Genomic DNA, 26,233 nt, shown 5'->3' on the forward strand with positions numbered 1-26,233 from the left:
AGCAGCAGCAGAATAAACATTTGCTATACATTTATAGTATATACATACGTATATACATATATTAGATGCTAGCAAGCCAGCTTAACAGGCAGGCCTACGCTAAGTCTGTTGATCGCATAGATTCTGGCGCCTTGCGGCAAACACTGCACGAGACCTGCACTATTCTGACACCTGCAAGCCTTGCTAGCTGGTGCTTGCAGCTGAAGAAGGAAGCGGCTAAACCTTCCATTGCTGCTATGGCGCGGCCGCTGCCTCCGTCGCCATCGCCGCTACCTCGTGGGCTAAAGGGCAAAGATATAGGAACAGAGAAATACGAAAAGGCCTAGCAAGTGATTGACTCGAATCGAGTGAGGTTTGCTCTGGGCTGTTTTGGTGGGTGCTGGTTATTATATGGTGCAGCTTAATTAGTTTCGTCAGTGAGCCATTGCTAATCATGAATTAGTGTGAACGAATGAGCGTTCATTTTTATAGTTCCTAAATGTCCCTTTTACGACATGTAGTGGACGACTCTATGTTAACTTTGTAGCTCTGTCTGTACATTTCCGATAGACTGCTGATCTAATTAGGTGGTACGCGTTCGATCGGCTTCATAAAAATTATGGGGTATCTAGTTTTTGCATTGCCTAACAATGGGCTTCTATTAATCGCTGACACTAAATGCAGCCATTTGGCTCAGTCTAAACGACTCTTTTGGTCTTTCTGTATCGTGTTCTCTACGCGGTGGCAGTATGGTGCGTCTATCGCTTAGACGTATAGGACACAAACCCTAGTTCGAAACTATCAACCACATGAGCTGGAGAACGAATTTCTGTACTATCACAATTGCCCAAGTAAGTGGGACCAAGCTGGTCTTATGCGATTTTTTATTGAAAGATTGCATAGAACGTATTGACACCCAAGGCTAAAACGTTCGCAGCTAGAAACAGATCTTTCGTCATAGCCATTTAATAAAAGGTCGGCATCATATATATTTAACTTAATCTGGTGATACGAAATAGAGACCAGTTTGTTTTTCATTTGATGCGCGAAGGTATAGCACAGAAAGTTACGTGGTTAGGTGAATCACGCAGAATTCAATTGCCAAGTAGGATGTTTTTGAGGTGGAATCGATGCGGAGGATGTCTAAAACGCACAGTAGTAAACGGAAACAGACAAATCAGCGGCTCCGGGCGGAGTCCATCCTGAAGTAATGAGACTGTTGGTCAAAAGATGGTCGAAATTATTTAGAAGACTGGTGCATCAATTTCTCACAGAAGGACGATTTCCTAAAATCTAAATGGAAGCAGAACTGGGGCCGATTTCCAAACTGGGGAACCAAACTGGCCCATTGGCACACCGACCTGCTGAATACGACGGAAAAGATAACAAAAGATATAATTATTGTCATATTAGGGAAAGAAATAAAAGAAAAAGGAACCCTATTGAACCCGGGTTTCGCAGAGGTAGATTTATCCCTAGAAGATTTCCAAAGGTCTCTCAGCAGGAAAGGGACTTCACGAGAAGAAATTTCGTCCTAATGATGCTGTTAAACGTTAAAAAAGCTTTCAGTAAATATATATATATATATAGTATTGAAAAATAGGGGAGTTTCCTCTGCCTAATACGGACTATTTTATACTATTGGATGGCAAGAAGTTGGAGATCGGTTACGAACAAAGGAAAAACTCAAAAGTTTTTCAGGAATGAATAATCGGTCCAACGTTGTGGAATTTCGCGTAGCAACGACGTATTAACAATCAAATAGGCGGAGTCTACTATGTCGCAAATGCAGACGACCTGGCGCTGCTAGTGACGACGGGAACGAAAAATCGGTTGAACGGCAAGGCGAATGTCGCTTTGTACATGATTAATACCTGAAAGGAGAAACGTTATCTCAGGCTGGCGCCGGAGAAAAGCGAGGAAAGTTTTTGATGGGTAAGGGGTGGTGAGTCCACGGGCCAATTTTAGGTTCGGCGAAACACTTATCAAGGTTAATCGTACCGTTAAATATTTGGCAGTAGTAATTAGATGCAGGACTAATGGGTACGGCCCATGTCATAGGGGCGGCTTATAGGACAGCAAGATGTGCAGACAACATGGCAGAATTCATGTTCAAAGCCTGGAAAGGGGAAAAGGGGGATCGAAGGCACTAGATGGCTGCTGGCCTCAGTAGCTTTTCCGATCTTGGCAAACATGGCTTTAGACGAAAATAGTAACAGGACTACACTTCTATTTGCTCAACGGGCAGTGGCTATCAGAATGGTTAGAACCTATAGAGCAGTATCTACAAATGTTATTCTCGTCCTCGCCAGGATGGTCCCTTAAGACCTTCTAATGGGCAAGAAAGCTCAGCTATGCCTAGACGAGTATACATACACGTCGATAGGAAGGAAAGCCATGCTGCGAAAATGGCAACAACAATAGGAACGGGTTGGATTACAGCACGCAATTTACTAGGCTGGGTGTTCAACTGGGTTGGCAAGTCATACGATGAGCTGCCATACAGAGTGACCCAAATGTCGGCTGGCCACAAACAAACCGCTTCCGGGGAAAATCGGTATACCACACATCATCGTCTGCTTCCTGTGATATTCGAGTCTTTGCCAATCTTTGATACACGAATCCTTTAAAATGGGCCTATGATTAAGAACTAGAGAGCGGTATTAGATATCGTGTGTATTGTACATATTTCTATTGCTAAATTCCGCCCAGTTCCCAATATAGTTTTAATTTTCGTATTTTTCTTACAAATAGATTCAATTTTAGATCTGCCAAAGAACTTGCCAGGTCCGCGAGATTTACAACTGATAGTGAGGATGACTATTATTATTATCACTAAATACCATGGTGTATTCAAGGGGTTTGTAACACATAGACGATAACAAGGTAAGACAATGTTATGACACAGGGAAGGCAGCTTATATAGTCGACTCAAACTCGGATTTTTTTCACAGTTGTATGGAGAGAGAGAGAGAGAGAAGAAACAGATCTAGACCAGAGCAACAAGCAATTTGCATTTCTTAGGCACTGGATTAAGTAAATGGACCAATATCATGTATGTCATTGAGCCGTAAGCTTCTCAGAACAATTAAACCATACACCCAACAGAATTTTTAGACCTTCGATGTTATTTTGTAATGTGGTTCGAGGACAAATATTCATTAATTATTATCTGTAAACGTACAAGCTATATTATGCGAAAATCAGGGATTTATGTTAAAGTTTCCATGTACAATTCCAAGCCACTTGTTTACCTATTGATAAGCATGGCTATAGCGTTTCCATCGCTGAAATCCTTTCCCTAAGTGTGATCTATGGGGAAGTTTGCATATTTCTAAGTCTCTTATACTGTTTTCATTTGCTCATGCCTGAGTCACCTGCCTGGTGCATCTAAACAGCAAAGTAGATATTTGCACAGGGCATAAAGTGGGGAAATTTAGTCATGTTTGTGTTTACCAGAAGTAAACTTGTTCTTGCAACACAATTACGACATCTATCGGATGTTTATGTATGAACATCACGGATTCATCGCGGCTCCACGGACATAGTAAGAGAATTAACGACAAACTTCGTTATAAAGTACAAACTTTCTAAGACCAATATAATTCTAATTATTTAATGGCCGCATCGTAGGTTTGCCGTTACGATCGAGTTGGAATAGTTTAAACATTACATAGTAATGATTTGCTAGGTGGCTAGATGTTGCGTGTTACTAGCAAAAACACTGCTACAGGATTCGTTCTGTAGTCAGACCAGTGTACTATATGAGTACGCTCAAGCTGGGTCATCGTTATAATATTAATGGATGCCCGCTGTATAGCCAAATGGTTGTATGTTTATTAAAACTAACGTATCTATTTTTGGCGAACCGTTCTTCCCGAATTACGTATCGAACAATGCACTATCTTCATTTCCAAATGGGCTTCCTTATTTGTCTAGGACCGGACAGCCCCCCCGGCCCAGAGTCACCGTTACTGTCACGCTGTTCACATTGGATGAGTTCTGAAGAGCAGATATATCACGCTACGCGCGTGACAGGTCCGCGCACCCTCTTGAAATACGCCCCAGTAACAACCAAGAAGCAACTTTTTCCATGAGAAAACCGGCATTATTTCCCCATCCATGAACGACTTCCCGTTGGCTGCCCGAAAAGGTCAAAAATATTGCATTTTGATGATCCTATCTTTCAAAGCAAATAATTTCTTTAACTTCATTCTTGCCAGACTTGTGCAGTCTGAAATGATCATATGGTTCTCTGGCAATTTGTAGTGCCGATCTGCCTCTCAAAAAAGCTTTTGCTGCTTGGCTCTGCTCGTTTGGGTCCTTCACCCAGCCATCGCCTCTATCACTTCAAGAAAAAGACGACTCAGTTGCTGCAACAGCTCCATTCAGCGTACAGTTAGGCCGATCTGCCTCTCGGCCGAATGAAACTCACCGACTAGACCCTATTTTTTTTGAGGGCTGTTTTTCTTTGGCTTGGTTCAGTATAAGTGTGGAAGTCTCACCCCACCCCCCGTGCTCACATACAAAAGTGGAACAAACACATGTTTACCCGCCCAGGATCAGACACCTAAAAACCAATAAAACGACAACAGTTCGAGTATTAGCATCAGCTGCAGGCTTCGCATAGGTGTCATGTATACAGCCATCTTACTATCGAGCTCTGCACGCTGCAGGACGCTTCGCCTAGATGCCCGGTTGAATAGGAACAGCTTGACGGGGACTGCTCATGTGTCATCACTCGCTAATATTGGCGTATCGATCCAGTTGAAATTATGTCGCAACGCTACGCAGATTACAGTTGTAAAAAGTATTTACATGTAGATAAAATCCTTGATTAGCTTAAGCCTCGCACATGAAGTATACCACGCAAGAGGTAGAGTTTAATAGTAGGACACGCCAGGTTCACCTATACTATGTTTATCTGGATAAGGGTGCAACAATCTTGGGATCGTGTTGTATTCGATTCCCGTTCTTTTCAATTGTCTTATCATTAGTGCGAACTCTTTTCGCAGTCGGCGTCAACCGGAAAAAAACCATTTTTCTTTAATAGTCTGTATGCATATATCCGATTGATGAAGCGACGGCTGACTGACTGAACATTTGCAGACTGAATATATGAAGCTACTTATACTAAATCTTAGAATCACGATAGATTTGATCACTGCGAGGCGGACTTTGTCTATTTACACAAAATCGGTCGTATTTATTTCTGCACGGCTGGTGGAACTTGAGGCATCAGTCCTTGTTCCCTTTTAAACCACCCAAGTCCTTATATGTATGAAGACATTCTCATCATATATGCAGTATTAGAAAGTCGCTATTCCCACAAAGTATGTGGTACGGCCGCTGTCGAAGGTGATTTTACACGGCAGCTAAGCCACTGCTGGCCCTATTGTGCACATATTGACCATACTTCACTATGCAATTGTTATATCTCTCAAGCCATGTTTCGTACATTTAACTTAGAACATATGAGACAATTGATTCAACCTGATCGGGGCGTTTTGCAAATCTTGGATTTATATTTATCAAAGGCCAACTGTGAGCTTACAATATATTTTGCCTCGCTGTTCTTAACTCGCCCTTAATGATATGTCTATTTTTTATATAGTAGGTTTCCACACTTCAGTTTTACGGCCCTTCGACGAAGTCGGGCTTCATACTCAATAATAATTGGTCCTTTATGCAGATCCAAAGAAATGACCTTGAGTTTAACCCCCCTTGTAGCACCAATTACAGTCATGCACGGGCCATTTTTTAACATAATTGACTATTAATAAATACTTTACGCTGACCATCTTCGTAGCAACTCAAGTGTTGGTTCGTTTACGGAAACCATATTTTTGTAGTCGCATAAAACTAAACTCGCCATTGGCCTGTCGCTGCCTGTGTCTGATGGAATATAATTTCACGCATATGTTAGTGCCTCTACCGGTGGTAGGGAATAAGTTAGCCCTAAAAAGACTGGTTCTGTTTAAGTTATCGAGAGGAACGGGTCGAAATATTGATACGATAGAAGTTCGACCTCTGAAAAAACTCGGGTTTATTTTCTCGAATGTTCTCTGTTGGAATTAATATTTACACGCTTAAAGGGGTTGCATAGTGCATATACTGTTTACGAGTTTTGGAAACGTGCCATTCGATCGAACGTTATGGATATAAATTATATGAAATCCATAGCTGAAAGATAATTCTCGTTGGTGCAAAAATGATAAAACTCGCGGGTTAGCTACAAAAAAAGCCCACTTCTGTCCTAGTAAAGGTACTTTCCAAGATAAGGTTTAGAATAAATGTGTCGAGCCATTTTCGAGGTGTCGCCCATGCTGGTACTTCGTTATGTCATCACAACTAGTGTGAAAGATATCAGAAACGACACACGTTATACCGTTTATCTTAGAGACAGTGCCGGGAAAATTGGAATACGGGTCCTGTGACCGACTGACCATTCAGATCTTACGTGAGCGAGTTCTAAATGGAGCAGTACGCTCATCTGGCCCAGTAAGATAACGACGATCGCTCTCTTTCCCATAGCAAACATCCCACCGCAACAACGACCCTTCAGTTACCATGGATTGACAACACGAACCCTATGTTTTGCGCGGAGTATTTTCCTGTGTATTAAATTACTGAATTCGGTCGTTGTCAGTCGCCGAGCCACACGATAATGGCTTTAAGTAACAATGCATCATTCGTACTATATTTCATATATAGAACAGACATACTAAAAACTGCTGAAAATAGGCAAATCTCAAAAAACATAACAAATGTGCGTCTAATTATGTCCGCTTGTCATTTTGGCGAGATCATTGCATTAGCATATGAGCTACGTTTTTCCGCTATTAAAAAACAAACTTTTTTTTTTTAATTTACACAGGTGTTGTGGCTATTCACGATTGCATATTGCGAGAACTTTTAGTACAGCTTTATTAAAACCTGAGCGACCATGGTGCCCTACTTAGTTTTAGTCTTTGTTCCTCGGAGACAGGCTCCTTTTTCGTAGTCTAGTCGGCGCTGTAGCAGTAAGCGTACCTGATACGTACCGCACTATGCGTTCGGAACTCGCGTGACAGACACCCGTGTTAGCTGATCAGTCGGCTGTCTTTGGAATCTGTCGCAGCAGCGGCCTTTCCGCGGATCTTTTGTCACTCCGTCTCATCTACACGCCATCTCAATAGCCGCTAACATCCGGACCGCTTGACGGCCCTGTCTGGCGGTCAATTCAGTTCGGCCCGCCTGACGGTAGAGATGCTGATAGAGCGGCGTGGTCCTAACAACCTTCCGTACCTATCCTGCATCCACTTTCCCGTTTGGATGGACATCCTTCTGGCCGACAGCAGCTGTTATGATCTTGGTATTGTTACAATCCGAGTTCAATAACGGGATGCATAATGGCAAACAAATAACATCAATAAACATTTTTAGAGCTTTGCACAAATCTAATATGGCCGTCGACGGTCTGCTAAAAAGGAATTAGATAATAGACTTCCATTGCATCCCATAATGATGCGAATTGTAGGTCGATTGGGGGGCTTGATATAAGGTAATAGAAGTTAGCGATTAGCAAGTTTACCTGCTAATCTGGCTCCATATATGTCCTGTATGAATATTAAACTGAATGCACTGAACTCGATAAAAATAATCAGGTTATTATTTGTGAATGAGCGTATTACGTCACACTGACAGTCAGCTGTCAATTATTTGAACACGCCTGCAATGGCGGATCTCAAGTCAATGAGGCTCCCGCTGACTCATTAGATCACAGGCTTCAGTGAATCATTTTTTCTGTAAGCGTTGTGATACCAGTGAACACAGTCCCTTAGAGTTGCGCAGAGCTGCCGAACTAGAAAACGAGCACCTTATGCTTGACGTCACACACATGTCATCCTGTCACACAGACCTTTCGAATATAGACTGGCGAGAACTTCCAGTATAATTTCAAATGTTTCTCATTGAAGTTACGATGCTGAGAACCACCTTATTAATAATCGTATATCAGCTAAATCACGGGTTGAAGTTTGGTGGGGGCCGTTCGTGTCGCAGAATAGAGACCGAATCGTCCCTACAACGCCAAACGCGTGAAGCCCTTACGACACTGTATCTAAAGTTTTTGAGAGTTTTTGAAACTGTGATTAAAGTTAAATAATAATAACTATTTGGTAAAATAGTGTGCGAGATGCAAAAAGCGTATGCAACTTAGAACAAATGCGTATCTTATTCTTAAGTTCCACTATGAGACAATTTATTGTCAGATCGATAAAATCAGCCTCCATACATTATTTTAATTTTTGTTTCTGACGAGGTTTCATTAGTCTATGTAGCATTTGCTTTTTTATAACTGTTATACGGCTACCAAACACTATCTATCAAAGTAGTGTTAGCTGTTTTCTTCAGTCCTACGAGTTGCTCACGCACACAAATAGGACAAGGTTAGGAACTCTGATAAATCCCTCTGTTGTCGTCCATGTAGGAGCGTTTCCACAAACAATCCGATAATGCAGCTCAAAAAGTTTACCGAACTGTAACAAAATTGTTTTCGAATCTGCTTAATATAGTACCTGTGAAGCCTCCAAACAAAATGAGGATCACCCCTTTGACGTTAAATTCGCTGTCTACGAAGCGACGGCATTTGTCAGTCCTCGTTGCGACAGCACAACGATTAGGCCGAACAACACCGTCCACCGGGTGCGTATACCGCGACGGACTGGCTCGATGTAGCTCAGCGGAATAGCTTTCTCAGGATGCACGCCACTGCGTATCCGTGCATTATGAAGCTTGAATTCAGTAGAAAATCGTTGGGAAAGACTAATATGGACGAATCGACAAAGAAACCGAATATATGGGTCTTACGTAGACAACAATATATCTGAGCATATAATAAAAGGAAAATACTTGATTTCGTTTAGAGGCTCTGTATGACGAACCTCGGATATGTTTCAGTGACAAGAAGAGGAAATTAGAACCTATTTTCTGGAGACATTGAGACGTATCGTTAGTCGATAGCAATGACAAAAGCCGCAGCCGTAGACACCAAGATAACAGCGACAACGATCATGGCCGGGGTCAATATAGTTTTCGAGTCTAGATTGGTCATGTCCTACTAAACCTACAATGTCATCGGTGAGACTATACGCTCGCTATCATGGATGGTGCAATGGCTGATGCAATGAACATTGGCATGTGCGGCTGCACGTCGCCTGATGGCGTACCCGTCGCAGACGGCAGTTTGCAGACCCTCATTGAGCGCATTATAAAACGAAGCGCTTCACCGTCCATCAAATCAGTATTCCAGGGAAACTGGGAGCTCACATACGCGGGAGATTCTAAGTGGCAACGTGCCCTTGCACATCTCAGGCCGAGATGGCGTCACTTCATGCAATGTGATTGCTAGCGTGCGCCGCCGTATCAACATCCACAACGCTACGCCGCCACAATATCCACCTCCGAACGACCAAGCTGTCATGCTGTATGCAAGGACCTCAATCATATTCTTCAAAGGACTGCACGCGCGGCGCTCAAGAAAATGTGTCAGAGGATGGCAAATAATCAGTTGGATAATCTAGTGGCGATCCGAAGCGAACAACTGGGTAATGATAATTGGCTAGCTCCTATTGTCAAATATGGATTACGAGCATAGTGACGGAATGACACTGGCTAGTGTACCGACGTGTGTTTCATCGTGAGTTCTTTTTACCATGCATAACGGTAATGTTTACTTTGACCGGCAGCGCGCTACGTCCATCGTGAAGACGCCAGATTTTTGCCGCATGTGGGGCTTTAAGAGGAAGCGGTATTTGTATTACGTATGGAAAATCGCTATTCTACTGCTGAGTTGATATATAATTCCACTGCAAGGCAGCTGCAGTGGACAATATATATATATATAAAACATGTTACATATAAAACATGTCTCTTCACAATGAGATATGTGTGTATGCCGTTAAACTACTAAGGGCGGGAATCGAAACGATAGATTAGTAATAACTAGGCGTATTTGTGACATGTTGAATTATCCTTGTGACATTCGTTAATCAAATGTTTCAACAATCTGTAATATAAAAGCTGTTAGAGGAGCGAATGTCCATTTATGAACAGCTATGTAAACAGCGGATAGTTTTAGAGAGATTATGGACGAATAGATAACAAGTCCCAAAATCCCGCGGTCATTTTCATCGATTTTTTAACCAGCGATTGAAAAAAATCAGATAATACCTGGAAAAGCATGTTAACGCTACTAAAGGGTTTAAAATGAATCCTTAGCAAAACTGCACCTCAGCTGTAATATAAACCTAGGTGCACCTAATATTCTGGCACGTTCTGTTAGGCTCACGAAGAAAACCTGATTTCAGAAATGGATAAGTAAGTTAAACAGGACTCATTTCATAAGAAAAATAATTTATGAAAAAACATGTAAAATTATTTAAGGCAGGGAGAAATAATAGAATCAGTAATAGATCTAATTAAAGAATAATTAATCAGGTAAAAAAAATGCATTGATTCTTTTAATTGCTTTAATAGTACTGGTACATCCTATTTATTTAGAAATTTTGTGTATTTTAGACAAATCATTGGTTTTTATCTATTGTTTTTGATCTTCGTTTTACGTGTACATGTACTATATACGTCAACCGAAACTAGTTCACAGCGGTAATCACAATAGTACTTTTCGCATTAAAGGTTGTTGTAAATGATTATGTGATATTTATATAGTGATAGTCATACTATGTAAATTTACATGTGTCTGATATACAAAATGAAGATGTAGTTGACATTTTCCTGGCCAGGCAATTACTAGCGGAAACCTACATAAGCTAATATTACGAACTAGCACAATGCGACGGCCATTGCCCCCACAACCCCCCAGCCTTCCGTCCCTCCACCCTAGCCTAACTCCCTTTTGAACGTGGGTTTTTCTCGAGCTCGTCCACACTTTTACAAAGGTAAACGTGTTGCTAATACTGAAAACAAAATGCATTTTTTTTGTGTTCAGACGTACACGGGTCGTAAAAGCTTGTTGTCAACGGACAACGGTTGGGCAGCGGGACTGTCTGATATTAACATGTGTTTTGTATTTGATATAAGCATATCTTACTTCAGCCTCGTAGACAAGGCCACGTCACTAAATAAACCTGGCGACTTGACTGAATAAACATACGTATAGTGGCAGATTAATGTGGTGCCCTATTTCCATCAGACTGTTCCTGCCCGAGTGTCATATCTACCTTCGAATATACCTCCAAGCTGTATGGAGACGATGGGATGGGAGACGACACTTGCTAGTACCCTTTACGCCCGTGTAGATGTATTTGTGTATCTTGGCATAAGGCTCTCTGCCCATATATATGCTGTGTGTATACACAGACACATCTCTGTGGGTATATGCATAATCTGTATATATCTACGCATATTTAGGCGCATACGAGGCGTTCGTAGGTAGGTACAATCACATATCTATAAAAGACTGACCCTATCAAAAGTTGACTAAATTACGTAAACTAGGACTACGTACTTGTATGTGTCTGTCCGTGTGTATCGGTGTGTCTTTAGTGTATCACTGTCGAAAGGGGACGCGTAGTCGTGAGACGGGGCATTAATTCCAACGGTTGGTTCATATCTAAAATCAATGTTCTTCCAAAGACCATCTAGAGATCTTGATCCGGTTAATTTCATTTTTGCTTTTATCGCCAAAACAATGTTCCATGCAACTTTTTTCGTACAGTTGTACGTATAAATACGTACCTGACAGAATACGTACGTATTCTGACCTGTATTTCCGATTTAGTAAGTTCTTAATGAGACAAGGGCAGACGTTACGGTTATTTGGTGTACGTAGTATGATGATGTCCGTTAACAACTTGTACATCCCGATCGTATAGACGCAAGTAACATTCCAGAATATAATGATCTTTTTTTTAAAAATCACGCTGCGTTGTAAGCGATAGATATGCATTAGCTTTCCTCCTGACGTAAATTTTCATCAGTGCATAGAAGCTAAGGTAATATATAAAACTGTAGTTCTGTTGTGATTCGTTTATATATATTATATACGTTTATATAGAAATATACTATTATTTGTTTGTTTTTCTCATCACTCGACGAAGCATCGCCCTTCTACGAACAAACGCGACCTTCACCTGACCTCCGAGTGTATTCTGCTGTCTGTTGTGAAACAATCTGTAATAAAAACTTTTTACCCACTAATACCTCTCTTTTCCGCCGCACATCCATAAGAGTGCCTGTTCTGTACAAGGTTTCAATCTACGCCACTTAGGCAGTAATCAACGGCATGGACTGGCGTTCATTTCTATCTTAAACAGAGTTTAAACTTTAGCTAAAAGATGATCGGAATATCGCTTAATTCTACTAGAGACTACAATAGAGTTGGATTCTGTGAACCGGCTGCTGTGGCTGCAAAGCATGTGGCACCATCTAAACATCTGGCTGCATTAAAGTGCGGTTTCTATTCCCATAGTATTGACGAATAAGGCCAGCTGGCCCGCCAATTTGAAATCTGGTCGATCTTCAGCAAGCGAAACACGGACTGCCGTATCGCACCCAATGCTTCCGTTTCCTGTTCACACTCGTATTTAGGCCCTGCAATCGTTTGCATTTGTCGGCGCTCATGTTCGGACCTATGACCTATGTGTATGCAAAAAGTAACGCGTTCGAAAATTTTAAATGTATACGTAATATTGAGATGGAGTCAAAAAAAAAAAAAAAAAAAAAAAAAGAATGAATCTTGTCATCCTGATAGGTTTCACATTAGTATCAAGCGTCATTAATATAGATTGTAGATCCAAGCGCGTTATTTTAAGCATCTTTAATGCATCCTGATTGAGTTAATTATAATAGTAATTGACATAGACGGTAGAACATGATAAAATGATAATTCCTGCCGTTGTGCAGATTTTTCATTCAATACTTTGTAAAGGGAGACACGAGCTTGCCACAACCCATACAATATTTGATTAGGTATAATTGTTCTCGTCTAAAACTTAAATCTGTTAGGTTTATTCTTTTTCCTCCAAACAACTGAATCGAAGGGATAAGCTATGATGAGCCTATTCATAGAAGGTGTCCTAAAAAGAAAAAGCTGAAGGTTGTTTCACGAAACCACGCTTGGTAATTAAAAAAATATAAAAATATTTTGACTTACTCTAGTGAACACATGGTGGTTATTCTCATCTGAGACGATTATTTCCGATCGACGGAAAAAACGTTGAGGTAAAGCGGGGATTGTTGTTTACGTTGCAGACGAATCATAGTTTCGTATACTTAATGCTAATGATATGAGGGTACATATATATTTTGTGATTAGGTCGGGAGAGGAATGCACAAATATGACCGATTTCTGTTTATTATCGATGTTTAGCTTATATGTAGTTGTGACAGAATCAGTCGGTGGCCACTCTTAACTGAGTCGTATTCCACCCATTGCGTGCTTTCATCAATAGAAATTTACTATATAGATAAAATAAAATAAGAAAGGCCCTTCTATTTTGCCACACGACAACGCCAGAGAGGATGACGTTAATTCATATCCAGTCGCACATTTGTAAATCGCGGGTCGTACTGTGACTCGCTGTATATCGTTCAAATTAGCGCGCGTTAGCCATGCCAGCGTTTTTGAATCACAGTGACGGCGACAGATTTGAGTACTTGAGGTTATAATGAATAATTTTAGTTCTGCCAGTTTACGCTGCAGCGTAGAGCGCGACAGTGCCGAGCTGGTATTATTCGACGAACTAAACATTTCTCGAAAGCAGAAAAAGAAGTTCGTTTCGAAACCCAGCATACGTAATATTCACCTATAAAGTATAAGTAATTTGGCTGTTCTGCACTGTGCTCGACGAAGGCTTGTGCCGAAAATCCCGATAGATTGCATTATTATTATTCGAATGAGCGCACCATAGTCGTAGTAACTGCCAAATGCACAGCGTAGCAACCGTGACAGCAGGATACAGGACGCAGAAGTATATGAATTCATTAAAATCTAAAATAGTGTCGTTTGCTCAGTAGGGACATTTTCGAATGACTGCATTTTGCCATTTGCGAGTCTTTCCCATTCTAGAAGTCTGCGCTGTAGAGCTTTGGCTTGTTTCTACTAGCGCAGCTACAAACTGTCTCTCATTGAAAAGCTTTTCGATTCTTTACTGCTTGTTCGTGTCTTCCATCTTAAACCACTCGGCCAACTGCCAGGAAGCGCATCAGTTTGAAGGGCAGGCCGTTCGTCGACCTTACGACACGGTAGCGGCAGATGGGTTCGGCGAACGCCTGCCGGTGTTTCCTTTTGCCCCAGTACGCTGTAGGACTGTTTCTGCGCCACAGACACGCAGCTTTCTTGCAAGCAACACAAACAATAAATGGGCGAGTTCAAGGGTCTGGTACAAAAGTGCCTGTATCACCGAGATCGGATGACTAAATTCGGCATAATGGCGCGCAATACAAATTCACTTGCAAGTACTTGGCAATTCGACGCTTGTCCGCGTTTCAACATCCACCGGAAAAGGTACACACAACTTAAATACGCCATGCATGAACATGGCGTGCGTCTTGAATATACATGGAAAGAGCGTCGTTGTGTGAAACGTGGCTGTATGCGTGTAAGCCGTATAGATTTAAAAATGTCCTCAGTTTCAGAGAGGATGAACACTGTTGTTGAAATGAGGAGTACTTTTAGATGGCTACCAAGTTGGCAAAGCAAGCGACCTGCTAGGAAGGCAAAGATATTCGTCGGTGGCACAGCACGAAAGTAGCTCACTTTCTAAACACGACGAGTTCGAACGTGATAGCGTTTTTCATTATCAGACATTTACAGCTCAAACGAGTACAGTGTAATTAACGAATATATAGCTAATCTCCTCTGGGCGATTCCTATTTGGGGCTCAGTTTTTCGATTTTAGTTTTTAAGTCTTCACTGGAATTGATTGTAATGACTACTGACATTTATATTAGTTTTCCTTGCGGTGGAGAATATTTTTCAGGTCCTCCTATGCAATTTCGACGTGTCCTACAACATCCTTGATGGACCGTGCGGACATCGCACGAAACGTGCCACCATATCGTTTGAAAAAAGAGGTCATAATCAAATCAATCGCTCCTTCCTGGCAGCGATGCTGGTCGAGTGGTTCACGCTGGAAGATACGAGCAAACAGTAAAGAATACATCATACACGGTTTGTGTTCAAGTTAATTTCTTTATAATACAGCAGACAATACAATATGCTTAACTTCCTCGCCGTATACGGAGTCTCAGATCAGTTTGACGGCTTAATGTGTTGATAATTTCCATCAGATAGGAAGTTCGACATGAGTACAGAGTACGGCTGATTCTCAAGTCGGTTACCATAAACAGAGATGATAATTATAAAATGCCTACAACCTAAATGCCCACTGTGGCGTGACCCCCCGCATATTTTCTTTCGTAGCAAGCTGATTTGGCCGAAAGGAGTATCTATAAATTTAACCTTTTTCGGGATATTTGAGAAAAATGAAAGCCGAAATTGTTTACTCGACGCAGATCGATCTATTTACCACAATAGAGCCAAGTCCATGCCGATACGAATCGCTTCTGTAGAATAGTTGTATCAGCCCTTGCAGGTAGATGGAGCCGATTGGCCAAAAGCGCATGATTACTATCATTTGGACAAGTTGCTCACGAACTCGGTCAAGCAACTTTCTAACATAAAAGTCGTCGTCGTCAGCCTCTACAAAAGTTTCGATTTTTAATGCGTACGCTGCCCAGCGGTGACGTGCACCGAAGTGGTTGGGCGATTAATAAAATATGAGCCATCAGGGGCTACAGTTTAAATTATTCGAGTAGATGGATACTTTGCCAAAAGTAGTTTTTCTTTTTCTTGTAGGATGCTAATTTAGTTAATCTGTGAAATGAGTGGGAAGAAAAGATCCATCTTAGCGTTTCGATAAACATTTTTTCCAAAAACAATTGCGGCAGAGATAACAACTACATTTAATGGGTACTACTAAAGACATGTACTGTATCTGGGCTGGATACGACTGCGTGCACGGCCAGAAATGAGTGAATTAAATCCGTTTAGCCTAGTTATTTATTCAAATAGCCCAGAACATAGATTAGATTGACGAATGAAATCCAACGGGATTATTAAAATATTCTATAGGACGACTGGACGAACGTATGTCAGTCTGCAATAGTCTGTAAAATTGGGTATAATCCAAAACTAGAAAGTGCTAATAGTAACGACTGAATAGCGGTAGGAGAACGAGACAGTCGACATAGAAGAAATGAGGGGAGTCGCTAGAAGATTGTTACAGCCTAATGGGATTACTACCATGGGTAATTGTAAACTTTGTTGTATGGGACTAATCGCGTACGAAGTAATAGGGAAGCTACGGCAGTGTGACGAGCTCACTGACGGATGTACAAGAGCTACATGGCACAGGGTAAATGCATCCGAATAACCTCGTGATGTACACCGAAGTTTATGCCAGGCTTTGTGTAACATTAATGGACGAAATTAAATAACCAATGACAAAACAAGCGTGGAATAAAATCCGTAGGTCACTTGACTAAAGTTAATGTAATAAGTTATTACGGTGAAGCCTCCGGAGGGTAGATCTAGACTTTAACTATTAACAGCTAGAGTCTAGATCATTTTCAACGCTGTAGTAGATTGCGTATCGCTTACTCTTGCGTAGGCTGTGCGAGCACGCATCCTTAACTTATCTAGTCAACGTCCACACGTTCACATTCATATAAAATATTGGCACACGTAACAGATTCATCGAATTGTAACTTTTTGCCGGTAGATAAACTGTGCGGCACGTATCCGGGTCGAAGCAGTGACGCCATCTCGTTTGCAGCGTTTCTTTTCTATCTAGCTTTTTTTCCATATTTCTTACACGGCTTCCTTACCACGCCTTTCCTTTATCTGACCCTTCCGCCGGCATCTGCTACCTTTGCAAGTCTCTGCTCCGAGTATTCTTATCTAGGCGACAGTTCTGTTTGATATCAGCCGACCATTGACAAGCCTATTCGACAGTTCGCACCAGGCTCTCACAGCTATTCTACCTCGCGTTATGCTCTCCTCCTTCGTCGTCATATTGTCCGTTCCATGCGCTTCCATCCTTGTCTTCACAACACTTCCGCTAGAATAACTTCCGCAAAATGTCACTTGCTTCTCCCTAACTCCGGTGACTCCCTACGAGATGGTTGTCTCTCACGTTTACTAGCCTATTTTTTATTTAAGGAGGACAGCATGGTTCCGCTAAAAGCGGATCCAGGTCAGATAGAGTGGACGGTCACAGTTATTATCCATACCTTCATTCAGCCTCGCTGGTAAATCCCTTAGCACACCTTCGTATTAAATACACACATATATACTACTTCAAGATAATAGAAATGCATTTGCTAGCTGAACTATGCGATAAAGTAATTTTAGCTTTTTGTTAATTTGCGTATATTTAATAAAAGTACTAAATCGTAGGCTGAGTAAAAGTTTGTATTCAATTGTGTCCTCCAAGTTCCTTTACTAATTTCCCCTAGTGGTATAATATTAAAAATGCACCTATTTCGGGTCTCAAATTTTTTACTCAGCTCCTTTCATACCTAAATGTCCTTGTCGAGCTGTACCTCAAATCTCGTCAAGGTCCTTAAAAACGCTTCCCTTCAATTCGCCCTCAAGCCCGTGAGATCATCGTGGAGATATTGAGCCTACTGTAATAAGCTACTGCAGAAACTAGCGCTTACTATTTTTAGATTTTTCTTTAAAACAAAGACGTGAGTATGGCTGAAGTAAGGTTCGCATAAAACAAACCTCTAAATAGTAACTCTGTCGCATTGACCTTTACTCAACATGAACGGTAACTAAATAACTTTGACTGAATGTGCCAAAAAGTTATACAATTGATTTAAGTTTGTGGTTTTTAAATATCTACCAATACTCTAGAATCAAAGAACTATTAGTTCAACATTGCATGAATGCAGCTGCGTAGGGAGGCTATCGACTCTTATGCAATCTATTGAAGACGTTTTCTTCCGTATCAATATATCTCAGGTATGTGAATCATCAATAGGATTGCTTGTCCGCTCTGATTTTTATAGTGGAACGTTACATTATATGAACGAATATAGAAGATGTAAATATTGTAACACTGGCTGTAATAAAATTTGAAGTAAAGGATTATATACTTTTATGGTCGCATTGTACTCCGCGAAGGTATTCTTGATGTTGCTTACTACGTTGAACTTTGTTTCTCTTAAAATGATGCTAGTGGAAGAATAATAATGTTGTAACTAAAGAGTTTCCCATACATTTGGATGCTCATAATACTAGCATTTTCCGTAATGAGCAGGTATCAACCTTTCCAAAGAATCATCCGAATGTAATTGCCATATTGGACTGGAGATCGACTAAAACACGAAAAGGTAACATATCAGGATTCCGGGAACGCATGGCAAAATTATCGGGCGTTCCCTCCGATACGTCCGTACATTGACGCGTATTTGTGCAGAAGTTCTCACTCTTCTGACTAGAACAAGCCAGATTGTTTCTCCGATATTCTGTTCTGTACTACTTTTTTGACTGTCCTGCTATTGGACAGATAGGAATAATGGGCAAAGATGCTTCAATACGTACATGTTCATCATGAACTGTCAAAGGTTCCACGATGCCACAATGGAAATAAATGCAATCGGAATTATCTAAGCCTATTGGGTATTGTTGACATAGCACACAAAAATTAAGCACTTTTTATTACCAGAAGAAATAAACCTCGACGCGCCACTGCCCGTTTTGTTGTCTATATTGTATTCCGGAGTTCATCCATGTGGAATCACGAGAAGTGTGATTAAGTTAATTTAATATCTCGCCGATATAGTCTACCCACCGTATCGGTGTTGACAAATAACTATTCTCAAGTTACTTCGTCAGTCTCTGAACGCATTACAGGAATACTTAAGTCGAACTATAAATTACTTTACCGTTATATTATTTTGCAGAAGCTGCAAAAATATCTCGTTACTCCAATGAAAACGTTACTATGATGCCTCAGGAGGTCCCGTTCCCTACTATTCGTCGACAGCTTCATAACGGACGGGCCCATGTAGAATCGCTAAATATCAGGCTTTGTTTCTTTTCTGACTACGGACTTTTATCAGTTCACTTGATACAACGTATTTACATTAACCGTTTGCACGTTTCTCGTTTATTTTTCGCAGCGAAAGTACCTGCTCCCTAGACAGCCTACGAAGTTGACCGTCAATCCGTACCTGCTGGTACCCACAACAGAAAGCCTATTTTCTTCGTTGCAGCATTTTACGACAGCGCAGACTTTTTGTTCAAAATGTAAGATATATTGCACGGGTTATAAACGCCAAACGTGCAGGCACATATCTATGGAAACGCCGAAGGGTCTTTTAGTCATGTGTCCACTTCTGTCGGCCGCCAGCGAAGCTCTGTGATGGGATCCTTTGTTCCCTTTATGTAAAACGTGGATAGCTACCGTAACTATTATTGCAATTGATACACTTGACGATGTACTGCTAATATTAATGGTGGTGTTATTCGGGCGTGGTTGTACAGATGAGTGAGTCTTTCGTAATGACGCTGACTCTCGAATGTGTTGCATGCTCTGATGGCCGGCATACTCGGTGCAGTCCGGATCGACGAATCAGTGAGCCCTTTAAGCCTACGGCGATTCAATTTTTTGCTCGTTTTCGTCGTTTTTTATTTATTTCTTTTTATTAATACGCACGATGGTGTCAATGGAAAAGTGGCTAAAGGATCGGATTTCTGCCACTATCCGAAGCAAATATCTATGAAACTTTCAACCTCAGCAACAGAAATAGGAGCGTTTTTTTAACAGGCACCCACTTGCTTACTTTTGCATGGATACCCCGCCAAGTCGGACTATCTGGGATGACTGGGGTTGCCCACAGCAAGTGGAAACGGCCGTGAAAAGCTTGGAGTTTTCTGCCTGTTCAAGAAAGACGAGTGATGAATGCAATAAATCGTCGTTTACCTCTGAACAGCTAACAGAAATTAGCGGAAAGGCGAAGGGTATCAGAGAGCTGCTGAAGCTGTTCTAGAAGGCCATCAGGAAGTCCACAATTCGAGGAGACTCACAGAAAGACACAGCGGTCAACACTTTTTTTTTGCTATTATTATAACACCGTGATCTGTGCAGATGTTGATATAAAAGAAATGTGGCGCTCGTGCGTGGTGCCCTTTTTGTCGGACCTTCTTGTTGGATAGACGCTTGTAAAACGCTTGATATAGTAACTAACCGATTACGGAGCTGCGTCGTTCATATACGTTCAACGTTGATTGTGTGGTATGCGCATACAGAACGCGTATTATGCGTGAACTATCAACACCAATGAATGAATCACATATATAAAATACCGATAGAAAACTCGCTGAATCTGTTAATATTTTTGCTAGCTCCCTACACATGAATAGAGTTATAGGTCGTAGTATGATGCAACACTATGGAAAACTGGATGTTATGCTTTATCATCACAGGGTAAAATTTCTTCAATTTCATCTACAGTAACCCTAACACGGCGTCTATGTCCACATGCCTTCATAATACTCTCCGTATGCGTCACCATACATAAATCACGTTTGTATCTAATAAAGGCTGAAATATATTAACTGACATCATTTTTAAAAAAAATAAACAACAACAACGCGCCTAAATGATAAATATGGCACTAATAGTTCTTTCACTTTAGATAACTTTTATTGAACTCGCTTTGACAAGTTATTACTTATCACTGCTGAATATTTGATTCTACACAAGATAAAAAGCATCTGCGAAGGGACCTTTGCATTATGAATACACCATTTGCGATACCCCAATGAGCTCTTGTCAAGGGTTAACTGGGCGCACACCTACCGGCTTGTCTCTGTCCGCTAGTACCAATCAGCTCGGCAGAGGAATGGCGTCGCAAGGCAGCCGGGAGGAACAAATGCAGGCTCTTCTCGACCACTACTGACGCTACGCGCGAAACAGAAGCCTCGGAGTGCATATAACGCAGGTCGTGGTTTGCTTCTAATTGCCGTTGGCTCTAATTGGCCTTCTAATCCCTCTAGCCAGGCCCAGTTCTGCGTAACACTCGTGCACTTATGTGCACGCACAGACGCAGACCCATGAACCTCTTTACTTTACTCTGCGCAGTGGTGATCCTAGTCAGCGTCAGGAGTAGGGTCGCTGTTCCTCGTTTCGTTCTCCTATCGCCATCCCAGTTCCACTGAACTTTTACCCAAACACCCCACGGGGCTAACTTTTCTCATTAAATGCTCAATGATACCCGACGAAAGCTAGCTAATCAGTATTGAAGCTGGCTCTTTATGAGTGTCGGTGTTGCTGCCGCCGTATAGTCCATAGCGTCTGGCGTATTGTGTTGGTATACATATAGCCAAAATAAGGACAAGAGAAAATCGAAAATGCAAGGCTTTTTTTTTCAGTTTTCTAATTTCGTTGCAGCTGCCCACAGCAGACTATTTAAATGTCGGTTCGAAAATCGGATCTATTCAGTAGTAGTTGGCTCGTATCTTACCGACTACTAATAGACATATTTTATTTAGGTTTTTTTTTGAGAACTACTGAATTGATATGGCTAAAAAACATTGTGAACTTTTCAAGATGCGGTTCTATCGGGCTCTAAATTGTATTCACGCGCTGTGATCCGATTTATCCTTGGAGACTTCCTCAATCAGGTAATAAATATAGTAACTTACTAATTACTTTGCTTCTCGCTGGTAGATGCTTGTTCGAAATATGAAAATTCCGAAGATATATCACACCAAGTTCAAAGCACATTCCATTCCTATCGGAGGTTAAATCTTCCCCGCAGGATTAGCCCTGCACTCAGCGGCGCATGGCTATATTTATATATGCTGTAGAATCTAGCTTACAGTCTGACAACCTTCATCGTGCCGCTGTACTCTATACATATATCTATATCTATATATATATATATATATATATGTATAGATGTATATATTGCAGACTGAGAATTAAATGCCTGAGGCCGCTTTAATTCAGCCCGTATTCAGGGATACATAGTGGCCATCGTGCGTAGAGTCAGCGAAGATTCTCAGTTCGGAATTTCGGATAATAGAAGTTGAATTTATAGGCTTTGCGTAAACTTACCTTCTCTGATAGGTATAGTATTCAAAAACACCGAATGATCCTAGCGTCAAGAACAAAATGTGCCGCAACAAGTCTGTTAGAATAAACCAAACTACCTTAATAGCCAAATTAGGCTCCAGATTTATATCCATGAAACTTCTCACTTAATCTTCAATTGATTTAGCTGACTTCGTCCTGCTTTTCACCGGAGCTGCTTTTAATCAGTATGAACGGCACTATGCGCTTCACTCTGAATGCATCAATTCAGATTGGTGTCCTCCCGTGCCACAGGCACTATATATTTATTTCATGGATATGGGCGCTGAAAGGTGAAATTTTTTGAAAAATTCTCGGTGGAAAAGATGCAAGCAAGGCTATTTGGGTCGAAAGAGCTTTACAAGGTAGAGCTTCGTGTAGTCGTACAAAAGGTTAAAAGAAAAAAACGTCATTTTGGATTCTTTAATATTATTTAGTATAGCGATTTTGAAATGAAAGTGATTATATAGTAAAGTGCGTGACACGAAGTTGAAAAGTTAAAGTTTCCGCTGATGCGTATCAGCGAGATATATATATATCAAGTGTGCAAAAGCGTATCGTTTGGCGTCATGAAAAACAATGTTTATGATAGCTCCGAAGTTGAAAAATCAGCGCATTTTATCAAACTGTATGACGAGCCAACTAGCTTCTAATCTAATTGAGTTTCAAGGGCAGAGAGCAAAGTTGTGCCATCCATCCCGTACTCGAATACTATTCCGTGGTGAAAGTAGTTTAAGATACCGTCAACAGTTTAGCTTTGTGTTGAAAGGCTTTGTGCGTAGTCCTTCATTCGTGGATGCAAAATGGCCTCCGTAAATGAACTATCACTATGGCCCTATTTTCATAATCTGACAATCTCACAAGTTTTTTCGGCAAGTTCATCATAAAAAGCAATGCAGAGTTTAGAAGAGTGTGTATAAAGACACGTTAAAGATATCGACAAATGGAATAACCGTTGTTTCAGTTAGCGAACAGAACCGAGCGTCTAGGTCCACAGTCGCTATGTTCTGCCAGGGCAACCAATACTGAGAATTGCGAAAACACCAAGTAATTCTCTAACTTTTCCTCAGATGATGTGTGAACAGCTTGGCTTCTATGACCGATCTGTGTAAACGTAGACTTCCGTTGACGGTATAGCGAATGAGGCACTAGTTAAAGTGCTCATTTAAGAGAAGTCATTTTCTCCCGCATGGCTTTACGAATAGCTGTCCATGAATTTTGGAGGCACACATAATTAGTCTGGATAAATGTAAATTTTCTTATCACATTGAACACAGTCAGCCTTGTCTGATACACATTAAATTCATATCTTATACATTTGTTCGGCTCTGCATAAGGTATCATTGTTATATATATATATATATGCTGCTTGTACCGCATAATGATTTTGTCATAATACTTCAATATTTCCTCGCGCCGCTTTACATCTACCATTCATTTCGACATGTGGGAAAAAAAAAAAAAAGTATATGTTATTTGCACATAGGGTTTATATAATTCATTCAGTACGTATTCTCGTAGCCTATGCTACATGCAGGGCTTACATTACCGCTTATATTTTCCCTAGTTTGCAAAAATGATTCTTCAAGTGTATTGGTTTGTGCAATTTTGGCCCTTTTCATCGATTGTCGTTTAAATCAAAAGATACTTGCAGGTGTGTTATCTTTCTTGCACACTTTTTTAAAAATAAAATCTTACACTAGTAACATTCTTCCATACATCTACTGCCTGATAACAATATTAAAAAAAGAGAATAAAACATAATAGAAGAAAGAAAGAAAGAAAAGGGAAAAAATACTCTCTTAAGAAGAAACACCCGGCGTTTGAACGAAGGTTCGTGACGACTCCGGCGGTTTCATTGATATCGTGATAGCTGAGAGCATAATAACTGATTCGAAACGAATTGCTAACATATAATATAAACAAGCCAGCAAAATAACGGTAGTCTTTGTTTGTCTGAGATTAACGTAAAAAATTAAACAAACAACTAATTACCTATCGCTTAGTTTCTCTCCTTTGCATTACTTTTGTAGCATACACGTATTGGTAGTGATCTCCTCTCAATGCCTACTTTGTCATATTGTTTATCACGTTCATACATTTTTGTGACCGCTAATATATCAGCCTTCAAAGAAAAATTATTCATTTTCATCCATCAAAATCAGGCCCTCAAGAAGTAACTACTACCGTCGAACTAAAACTCTATTTGGCATAATCATTAAATCGCACTATAAAGCCAAATAGTTAGCCTGAAAATTGTATCTGCGTCGAGGTCTCTTCTTTTGCAACACGAGAGCGTTGAGGTCTCCCAAAGTCTGCCCGCTCTTCTCTATCTAAGCCATTAATGGCAGTGTTTTTGAAAAAGTCTCAAAATGGCGCTGCCGCCAACCTCAGCGGCTGATGTAGCGCAAACGTAACATACCGGGTTAGAACGGCAACGGCCACAAACGCAGCTTCACATCCATCATACATACGCATTGTTCATACGCGCTGTTTTCACAAAGAAAATACAGGAGGAAGTGAAAAGCCAGCAATTTCTTTCAGGTCGGGTTGGGAAACGTACAGTTATCATTGCCATGTTTAGACATCGCAAATTCTGCCTTAGCCCTATCTATTGCCGGGATTCGTATAAAGGCTAGCTAGCGACCGGGTAGCGAGCAGCGATTTTCAAGAAGCTTAGACATAGGAAGCTGTGCGTATGTTTCAGTGATATCTTCATTCTTAAGGTCTGAGTTCGTATCTCTTTCTCTATAAACAGAAAATGTTTAGAACAAAGGGAGCGATTGCTTGCGGAGGTTTTACTTCAGTTTGCTGATTAACTTACATATCGAAAACACGAAACGCCTTTGTCTTTCTTTCAACCGCTATGGAACTTGCCGAATTTTAGTATTGATGTTAGTGTTTAGGAAATTATCCGTCTGAGTGGGAATTTATACGAACAGACTTAACATTATTAATTTTTTTGAGCATTTCAAGAAAAAAAGTTTGACTTTTTCCCTAAGATTCTCAACAAAAGAAGGCCATTGATGAGCCCTCTAAAGCGGTCTGTGGAGACTCTGAATAAAAGGCTGCAACCTTTGAACTTGGCGCATTTTAGTTGTCCTTCTTGTTCTCCAATTTTGACTAGTCAAAGATGCACATCGATCCTAATAGCACTACTATTATTACCTCTATTACTATGAGTTCAGTTTTGCATTCATCAAACGCTACTTCCATTTATGGAGAACAAACGTAAAATGGGTTCGTAAAAAAAATTTAGAACGCTAGATAACTGTATCCGCTTTTCGAGTGGCGCCCTCTACGCTACATTTCCGTCTGGTCATATTTTTCCGTTACAAAACAAGAAAGACGTCTACAGACAGGCAGCGAAGCATATCTCATCTAGTTCTAGGGAAGCAGTCGAGCGCTCGTAAGGACGTATAAACTACGACAATCTATTTGGTAGCGTTTCTCAATTTGACCAAGGAAAACAGAATAATGAACCGCACTATTTTTTAGCCAAATGAAACTAAGGCTCGCAGACCTTTGGCAATTTTAGTTAAAACTTAGGTGATCTTTTAGCAATCACCGTCACTGACAAAAATCACGTCTATTGTTAACATAACCAACACAGCATCTTACTCTAGTTTTGCGCATGTTTTTTAGAAGACTAGATTAAAAATTAGAAGGCACCAAAAGATCAAAGATGCACTCGTTAAAAACCACTTGAAAACAGAAAACGTTTGATCGGCACCCTCAAACATTTAAGCATGGATTCTCTCTAAGCAGGCGATAATCTATGATCTTTGTTTATGGCATTGCTTAGATATTGCCGTACACAACGGAAGACACAAAGATATCTTGCCAGTTTTGTCTGTCTATTAGAAGATGCGTCAGTACGTTACAGTGGCTGTCCAAATAATCAGAATCTCATTGAACTTCTGTCGGAGAGCCTGACAGAAGTTCTGATACTGTGGAACACGACAGATATTTCCAAGCGATGGCAAAATAGAATCGTTCTGACATTTTCCGCAAGACTTCTCAAATATCAATAAGTGAATCAGAAATGGAGATAGATAGATAGATAGATTTACCAATGCTACACTAGTGACGATGCAATT

General features: G+C 40.8%; 1 long non-coding RNA gene across 2 annotated transcripts in view; it reads left to right on the forward strand.

The window, feature by feature from the left end:
- The first annotated feature begins 725 nt into the window (after window positions 1–725).
- The window catches only part of LOC147758478 (uncharacterized), a 32,382-nt gene continuing 6,874 nt past the window's right edge, over window positions 726–26,233 (forward strand). Inside the window, exon 1 of one of the 2 annotated variants that reach the window (XR_015316445.1) lies at window positions 726–830. This is a non-coding gene — a long non-coding RNA (uncharacterized LOC147758478). Of the gene's footprint in view, window positions 831–14,972; window positions 15,155–26,233 lie in introns of those variants that run through there. The other variant, XR_015316446.1, reaches the window with a different exon arrangement.

The sequence above is a fragment of the Varroa destructor genome, unplaced genomic scaffold (assembly GCF_002443255.2).
Source record: "Varroa destructor unplaced genomic scaffold, Vdes_3.0 BEIS01000001.1, whole genome shotgun sequence".
NCBI lineage: Eukaryota > Metazoa > Arthropoda > Arachnida > Mesostigmata > Varroidae > Varroa > Varroa destructor.